Raw genomic sequence first — 8,305 nt, forward strand, 5'->3', positions numbered from 1 at the left:
TGAAGTGTACCCAAAAATCACAGAAAAATGGTTTTGGAGAAAAGCAAAGTCTTTTCATTAGGCAAGTGCATAAAATATCATCTATACAAAAAGAAATATAATGTTTGTTTTCCACGGTTCCTCTAGCTCTCTCCCTAGAAAATACGAATGTGTAGAGCTGGTGTCTCCATGTGGAACCAATTAGTGTTTGCAAGCACAAAATTAAATGTTCCCTAATGAAAACATTCAAAACAATAAAGTCCATCGATGATATCTAGAAAACACAAACACAGAGGCTTTCACAGTATTTCGGATTAAGTTATCCAAAACACAACCGGATAATTCTGTTTTCATCCAGTCATATCCGGAAAACTGGTGTGGAATTCGTATGCAATGGACCGAGAACACCAAGTAAAAATGGTTTTGGAGAAAAGCAAAGTCTTTTCGTTAGGCAAGTGTATAAAATGGCATCTAGACAAACAGAAATATCATGTTTGTTTACCGCAGTTCCTCTAGCTTTCACCCTACAAAATACGAATATGTAGATCTGGTGTCTCCATGTGGAACCAATTACTGTATCCAAGCTCAAAATAAAATGTTACTCGATAAAAAACATTCAAAACAATAAAGTCCATCCATAATATCCAGAAAACACAAACACAGAGGCTGTGACAATATCTGGGATTGAGTTAGCAAAATAAATAAATAAATAAATAAACCGGATATTTCCGGTTTCATCCAGACATATCTGGACAAAGTGGTGTGGAATTCGTATGCAATGGACCGAGAAAATCACAGTACAAATGGTTTTGGAGAAAAGCAAAGTCTTTTCATTAGGCAAGTGCATAAAATGTCATCGATACAAACAGAAATATTGTGTTTGTTTGCTGCAGTTCCTCTACCATTCTCCCTAGAATATACGGATGTGTAGAGCTGGTGTCCCCATGATAAACCAATTAGTGTTTCACAGTACAAAATTAATTGTTCCCTGGTAAAAATATTCAAAACAATAAAGTCCATCGATAATATGCTGAAAACACAAACACAGAGGCTTTCACAATATTTCTGATTGAGTTAGCCAAAACAACCCGATATTTCTGTATTCATCCAGTCATGTGCGGACAAAGTGGTGTGGAATTCGTATGTAATGTACCAAGAAAATCACAGTAAAAATGGTTTTGGAGAACAGCAAGTTTTTTTTCGTTAGGCAGCTGCATAAAATGTCATATATACCAACAGAAATATCATGTTTGTTTACGGCAGTTCCTCTAGCTTTCTACGTAGAAAATATGAATATGTAGAGCTGGTGTCTCCATGTGGAACCAATTAGTGTTTCCAAGCACAAATTAAATTTTCCCTTATAAAAAACATTGAAAATAATAAAGTCCGTCGATAATTTCCAGAAAACACAAACACAGAGCCTCTAGCAATATGTTGGTTTGAGTTAGGCAAAACACAACTGGATATTTCCAGTTTCATCCAGTCATATCTGGAAAAAGTGTTGTGGAATTCGTATACAATGAACATAGATAATCACAGTAGCAATGGTTTCGGAAATAGCAAATTTATTTCATCAGCAAGTTACAAAAGTATCACCTATACAAACAGAAGGGTCATGTATGTTTGCTGCAGTTCCTCTAGGTTTCTCCCTACAAAATTTGAATGTGTAGATCTGGTGTGTCTCCATGTGGAACCAATTAGTGTTTCCATGCAAAAAATAAATGTTCCCTGATAAAAAACATTCAAAATAATAAATCCGTCGACAATATCCAGAAAACACAAATGCAGAGGCTGTCGCATTATCTGGGATGGAGTTAGCGAAAACATAACTGGATATTTATCATGTCTTCCAATCATATCCGGACAAAGTGGTGTAGAGTTCGTATGCAATGGACCGAGAAAATCACAGTACAAATGGTTTTGGAGAAAAGCAAAGTCTTTTCATTAAGCAAGTGCTTAAAATGTCATCTATACTAACAGAAATATCATTTTTGTTTGCCACAGTTCCTCTAGATTTCTTCCCAGAAAATACCAATGTGTGGAGCTGGTGTCTCCATGTGGAATCAACAAGTGTTTCCCAGCACAAAATTAAAAGTTCTCTGATAGTAAACATTCAAAAAAATAAAGTCCGTCTATAATATCCGGAAACAACATAGACAATGGCAGTAGCAATATCTGGGATTGAGATAGGCACAACACAACCGGATATTTCTGGTTTCATCCAGTCATATCTGGACAAAGTGGTGTTTAATTCGTATGCAATGGACCGAGAAAATCCCAGTAAAAATGGTTTTGGAGAAAAGCAAAGTCTTTTCGTTAGGCAAGAGTATAAAATATTATCTATGCAAACAGAAATATCATGTTTGTTTGCCGCAGTTCCTCTAGCTTTCTCAGTAGAAAATATGAATGTGTAGAGCTGGTGTCTCCATGTGGAATCAACTAGTGTTTCTAAGCAGAAAATTAAATGTTTCCTGAAAAAAAACATTCAAAACCATAAAGTCCGTCGATAATATCCAGAAAACACATAAACAGAGGCTGTAACAATATCTGGGATTGAGTTAGCCAAAACACAACCGGATATTTCAGGTTTCATGCTGCCGTATCCGGACAAATTGTTCTGGAATTCGTATGTAATGCACCGAGAAAATCACAGTAAAAATGGTTTTGGAGAAAGCAAAGACTTTTCGTTAGGCAAGTGCTTAAAATGTCATCTATACAGACAGAAATATCATGTTTGTTTGCCAGAGTTCCTCTAGCATTCTCCCTAGAAACTACGAATGTGTAGAGCTATAGCAATATCTGGGATTAAGTTAGCCAAAACACAACCGGATATTTCTGGTGTCATCCAATCATCTCCGGACAAAGTGGTGTGGAATTCGTATGCAATGGACCGAGAAAATTAAAGTAAAAGTGGTTTTGGAGAAACGCAAAGTCTTTTGCTTCTGCCAGTGCATAAAATGCCATGTATAGATACAGAAATATCATCTTTGTTTGCCGCAGATCCTCTGGCTTTCTCCCTAGAAAATACGAATGTGTAGAGCTGGTGTCTCCATGTGGAGTCAACTAGTGTTTCCCAGCACAAAACTAAATATTCTCTGATAAAAAACATTTAAAATAATAAAGTCTGTCAATAATATCCGGAAAGCATTAACACAGAGGCTGTAGCAATATCTGGTATATAGTTAGCCAAAACACAACCCTATATTTCTGGTTTTATCCAGGCACATCTGGACAAAGTTTTGTGGAATGCAATGGACCAAGGAGATCACAGTAAAAATGGTTTTGGAGAAAAGCAAAGTCTTTTAGCCTGGCAAGTGCATGGAATGTCATCTATACAAACAGAAATATCGTGTTCGTTTTCTGCAGTTCCTCCAGCTTTCTCCCTAGAAAATACGAATGTGTAGAGCTGGTGTCTCCACGTGGAACCTATTAGTGATTCCCAGCAAAAAAATTAATTTTCCCTGGTAAAAAAACAGTCAAAACAATAAAGTACATCCATAATATCCAGAAAACACAAACACAGAGGCTTTCACAATATTTCAGATGGAGTTAGCAAAAACACAACCGGATATATCTCGTTAAATCCAGTCATATCCAGACAAAGTCTTGTGGAATTCGTATGAAATGGACTCATAAAATCAGAGTAAAAATGGTTTTGGAGAAAAGCAAAGTCTTTTCTTTAGGCAAGTGTATAAATTGTCACCTATTCAAACAGAAATATCATGTTTGTTTGCTGCAGTTCCTCTAGCTTTCTCCCAAGAATATACGAATGTGTAGAGCTGGTGTCTCCATGTGGAACCAATTAGTGTTTCTACGGTACAAAATTAAATGTTCCCTGATAAAAACATTCAAAACAATAAAGTCCATCGGTAATATCCAGAAAACACAAACAGAGAGGCTGTCGAAATATCTGGGATTGAGTTAGCTAAAACACAACCGGATATTTGTGGTTTCATCCAGTCTTATCTGGACATAGTCGGGTGGAATTCGTATGCAATGGACCGAGAACATCACAGTAAAATGGTTTTGGAGAAAAGCAAATTCTTTTCGTTGGGCAAGTGCATAAAATGTCATCTATACAAACAGAAATATCATGTTTGTTTGCCACAGTTCCTCTAGCTTTCTCCCTAGAAAATATTAATGAGTAGAGCTGGTGTGTCCATGTGGAACCAATTAGTGTTTCTACATCACAAAATTAAATGTTCCATGATAAAAAAACATTCAACACAAAAAGTCCTTTGATGATATCCGGAAAACAAAACCACAGAGGCTGTAGCAATATCTGAGATTGAGTTAGCGAAAACACAACCGGGTATTTCTTGTTTCATTCAGGCATATCCGGACAATGCAGTGAGTAATTCATATGCAATGGACCGAGAAAATCACAGTAAAATGGTTTTGGAGAAAACCAGTCTTTTGTTTAGGCAAGTGCATAGAATGTCATCTATACAAAGGAAATATCATGTTTGTTTGCCGCAGTTCCCCTAGCTTACTCCCTAGAAAATACGAATGTGTAGAGCTGGTCTCTCCATGTGGAACTCATTAGTGTGTCCTAGCACAAAATAAAATGTTCCCTGATAAAAAATATTGAAAACAATAAAGTTCATCGATAATATCCAGAAAACAGAAACACAGAGGATTTCACAGTATTTCAGATTGAGTTAGCAAAAACACAACCAGATATTTCTGGTTTCATCCAGTCATATCCGGACAAACTGGTGTGGAATTCGTATGCAAAGGACGGAGAAAATGAAAGTAAAAATGGTTTTGGAGGAAAGCAAAGTCTTTTAGTTAGGCAAGTGCATAAAATGTCATCAATACAAACAGAAATGTCATGATTGTTTGCCGCAGTTCCTCTAGCTTTCTCCCTAGAAAATATGAATGTGTAGAGCTGGTGTCTGCATGTGGTACCAATTAGTGTTTTGTATGGTAGAAAAATAAATGTTCTCTTATAAAAACATTCAAAACAATAAAGTCCGTTGATAATATCCGGAAAACACAAACACAGATGTGTCGCAATATCTGGGATTTAGTTAGCCAAAACACAACCAGATATTCCTGGTTTCATCCAGTCATATCTGGACAAATTGGGGTAGAATTCATAGACAATGGACCGAGAAAATCACAGTAAAAATGGTTTTGGAGAAAAGCAAAGTCTTTTCGTTAGGCAAGTGCATAAAATGTCATCTATACAAACAAAAATATCAGGTTTGTTTGCCGCAGTTCCTCTAGCTTTCTCCCTAGAAAATACGAGTGTGTAGAGCTGGTGTCTCCATGTGGAGTCAATTAGTGTTTCCCAGCACAAAATTAAATGTTCACTGATAAAAAAACATTCAAAACATAAAGTCTGTCGATATTATCCGGAAAACAGAAACACAGAGGCTGCAGCAATATCTGGGATTGAGTTAGCCAAAACATAAACGGATAATTCTGGTTTCATTCAGGCAAATCCGGACAAAGTGGGGTGGAATTCGTATACAATGGACAGAAAAATCACAGTAAATATGGTTTTGTAGAAAAGCAAAGTCTTTCCTTTAGGCAAGTGCATAAAATGCCATGTATACAATCAGAAATATCATCTTTGTTTGCCACAGATCCTCTGGCTTTCTCCCTAGAAAATACGAATGTGTAGAGCTGGTGTCTCCATGTGGAGTCAACTAGTGTTTCCCAGCACAAAACTAAATGTACTCTGATAAAAATAATTCAAAATAATAAAGTCTGTCGATAATATCCGGAAAGCATTAACAGAGAGCCTGTAGCGATATCTGGGATATAGTTAGCCAAAACACAACCAGATATTTCTGGTTTCATCCAGGCACATCTGGACAAAGTGGTGTGGAATGCAATGGACCAAGGAAATCACAATAAAAATGGTTTTGGAGGAAAGCAAAGTGTTTTAGCTTGGCAAGTGCATGAAATGTCATCTATACAAACAGAAATATCGTGTTTGTTTTCCGCTGTTCCTCCAGCTTCCTCCCTAGAAAATACGAATGTGTAGAGCTGGTGTCTCCATGTGGAACCAATTAGTGTTTCTACGGTAAAAACTTAAATGTTCCATGATAATAAACATTCAAAACAATAAAGTCCATTGATAATATCCAGAAAACTCAAACAAAGGGGATTTCACAATATTTTGCATTGAGTTACCCAAAACACAACCGGATATTTCTGATTTCATCCAGTCATATCCAGACAAAGTGGTGTGGAATTCATATTCAGTGGACTAAAAAAAAAAGAGTACAAATGGTTTTGGAGAAAAGGAAAGTCTTTTCGTTAGGCAAGTGCATAAAATGTCATCTATACAAACAGAAATATCATGTTTGCTTGCCACCGTTCCTCTAGGTTTCTCCCAAGAAAATACGAATGTGAAGCGCTGGTGTCTCCATGTGGAGTCAACTAGAGTTTCCCAGCACAAAATTAAATAATCCCTGATAAAAAACATTCAAAACAAGAAAGTCCGTTGATAATATCCGGAAAACACAAACAAAGAGGCAGTAGCAATATCGTGATTGAGTTAGCAGAAACACAACAGGATATTCTGGTTTTATCCAGTCATATTCTTACAAAGTGTTGTGGAATTCCTATGCAATGGACCAAGAAAATCACAGTAAAAATGGTTTTGGAGAAAAGCAAAGTCTTTTCGTTAGGCAAGTGTATAAAATGTCATCTATTCAAACAGAAATATCATGTTTGTTTCCGCAGTTCCTCTAGCTTTCTCCCTAGAAAATGCGAATGTGTAGAGCTGGTGTCTCCATGAGGAACCAATTAGTGATTCCCAGCACAAAATTAAATGTTCCTTAGAGAAAACATTCAAACCAATTAGAGTTTCCAAGAACAAAATTAAATGTTCTTGATAAAAAACATTCAAAACAATAAAGTCTTTTGATAATATCCAGAAAACACAAACACAGAGGCTGTACCAATATTTGGGATTGAGTTAGCCTAAACAGAACTGGATATTTCTGGTTTCATCCAGTCATATCCGGACAAAGTGGTCTGGGATTCGTATGCAATGGACCGAGCAAATCAGAGTAAAAATGGTTTTGGAGAAAAGCAAAGTATTTTCGTTAAGAAAGTGCTTAAAATGTCATCTATACAAACAGAAATATCATGTTTGTTTCCCGCAGTGCATCTAGCTTCCTCCCTTAAAATATGAATGTGTAGAGCTGGTGTCTCCATGTGGAGTCAACTAGTGTTTCTAGGGTACAAAATGAAATGCCTGGAGATAAAAACACTCAAAACAATAAAGTCCATTGAGAATATCCAGAAAACACAAACACAGAGGCTGTAGCAATATCTGGGATTGAGTTAGCTTAAACAGAACTGGATATTTCTGGTTTCATCCAGTCATATCCGGAAAAAGTGGTCTGGGATTCGTATGAAATGGACCGGGCAAATCAGAGTAAAAATGGTTTTGGAGAAAAGCAAAGTATTTTCGTTAAGAAAGTGCTTAAAATGTCATCTATACTAACAGAAATATCATGTTTGTTTCCCGCAGTGCCTCTAGCTCCCTCCCTTAAAATATGAATGTGTAGAGCTGGTGTTTCCATGTGGAGTCAACTAGTGTTTCTAGGGTACAAAATGAAAATAGTGAAAATAGTTTTGGAAGAAAACAAACTCTTTTAGTTAGGAAGTGCATAAAATATCATGTATACAATCAGAAATATCATGTTTGTTTCCCACGGTTCCTCTAGCATTCTCCTAAAATACGAATGTGTAGAGCTGGTGTCTCAATGTGGAACCCATTAGATTTTCCAAGTACAACATAAAATATTCCCTGATAAAAAACATTCAAAACATAAAGTGCATCGATAATATCCAGAAAACACAAACAAAGAGTTGGTAGTAAGATCTGGGATTGAGTTAGCCATAACACAAGAGGATATTTCCGGCTTCATCCAGTCATATCCGGACAAAGTGTTGTGGAACTCCTATGCAGTGTACACAGATAATCACAGTCAAACAGGTTTTGGAGTATAACAAAGTATTTTCTTAGGCATGTGCATATAATGTCATCTACACAAACACAAATATCATGTTTGTTTGCAGCAATTGCTGTAGTTTTCTGCCTAGACAGCACGAATATGTTGAGTTTGTGTCTCCATGTGGAACTAATTAGTGTTTCCAAGAACCAAAGAAAATATTCCCTGCTTAAATTCATTCAAAATCACAAAGTCCACTGATAATGTCAAAAAATTCAAAGCAGAGCCTGTAGCAAGATCTGGGATTGAGTTAGCCATAACACAAGTGGATATATCGGCTTTCATCCAGTCATATCCAGACAAAGTGCTGTGGAACGGGAATGCAATGGACTCAGATAATCACA

The sequence above is a fragment of the Lepus europaeus genome, unplaced genomic scaffold (assembly GCF_033115175.1).
Source record: "Lepus europaeus isolate LE1 unplaced genomic scaffold, mLepTim1.pri SCAFFOLD_76, whole genome shotgun sequence".
Taxonomy (NCBI): Eukaryota; Metazoa; Chordata; class Mammalia; order Lagomorpha; family Leporidae; genus Lepus; species Lepus europaeus.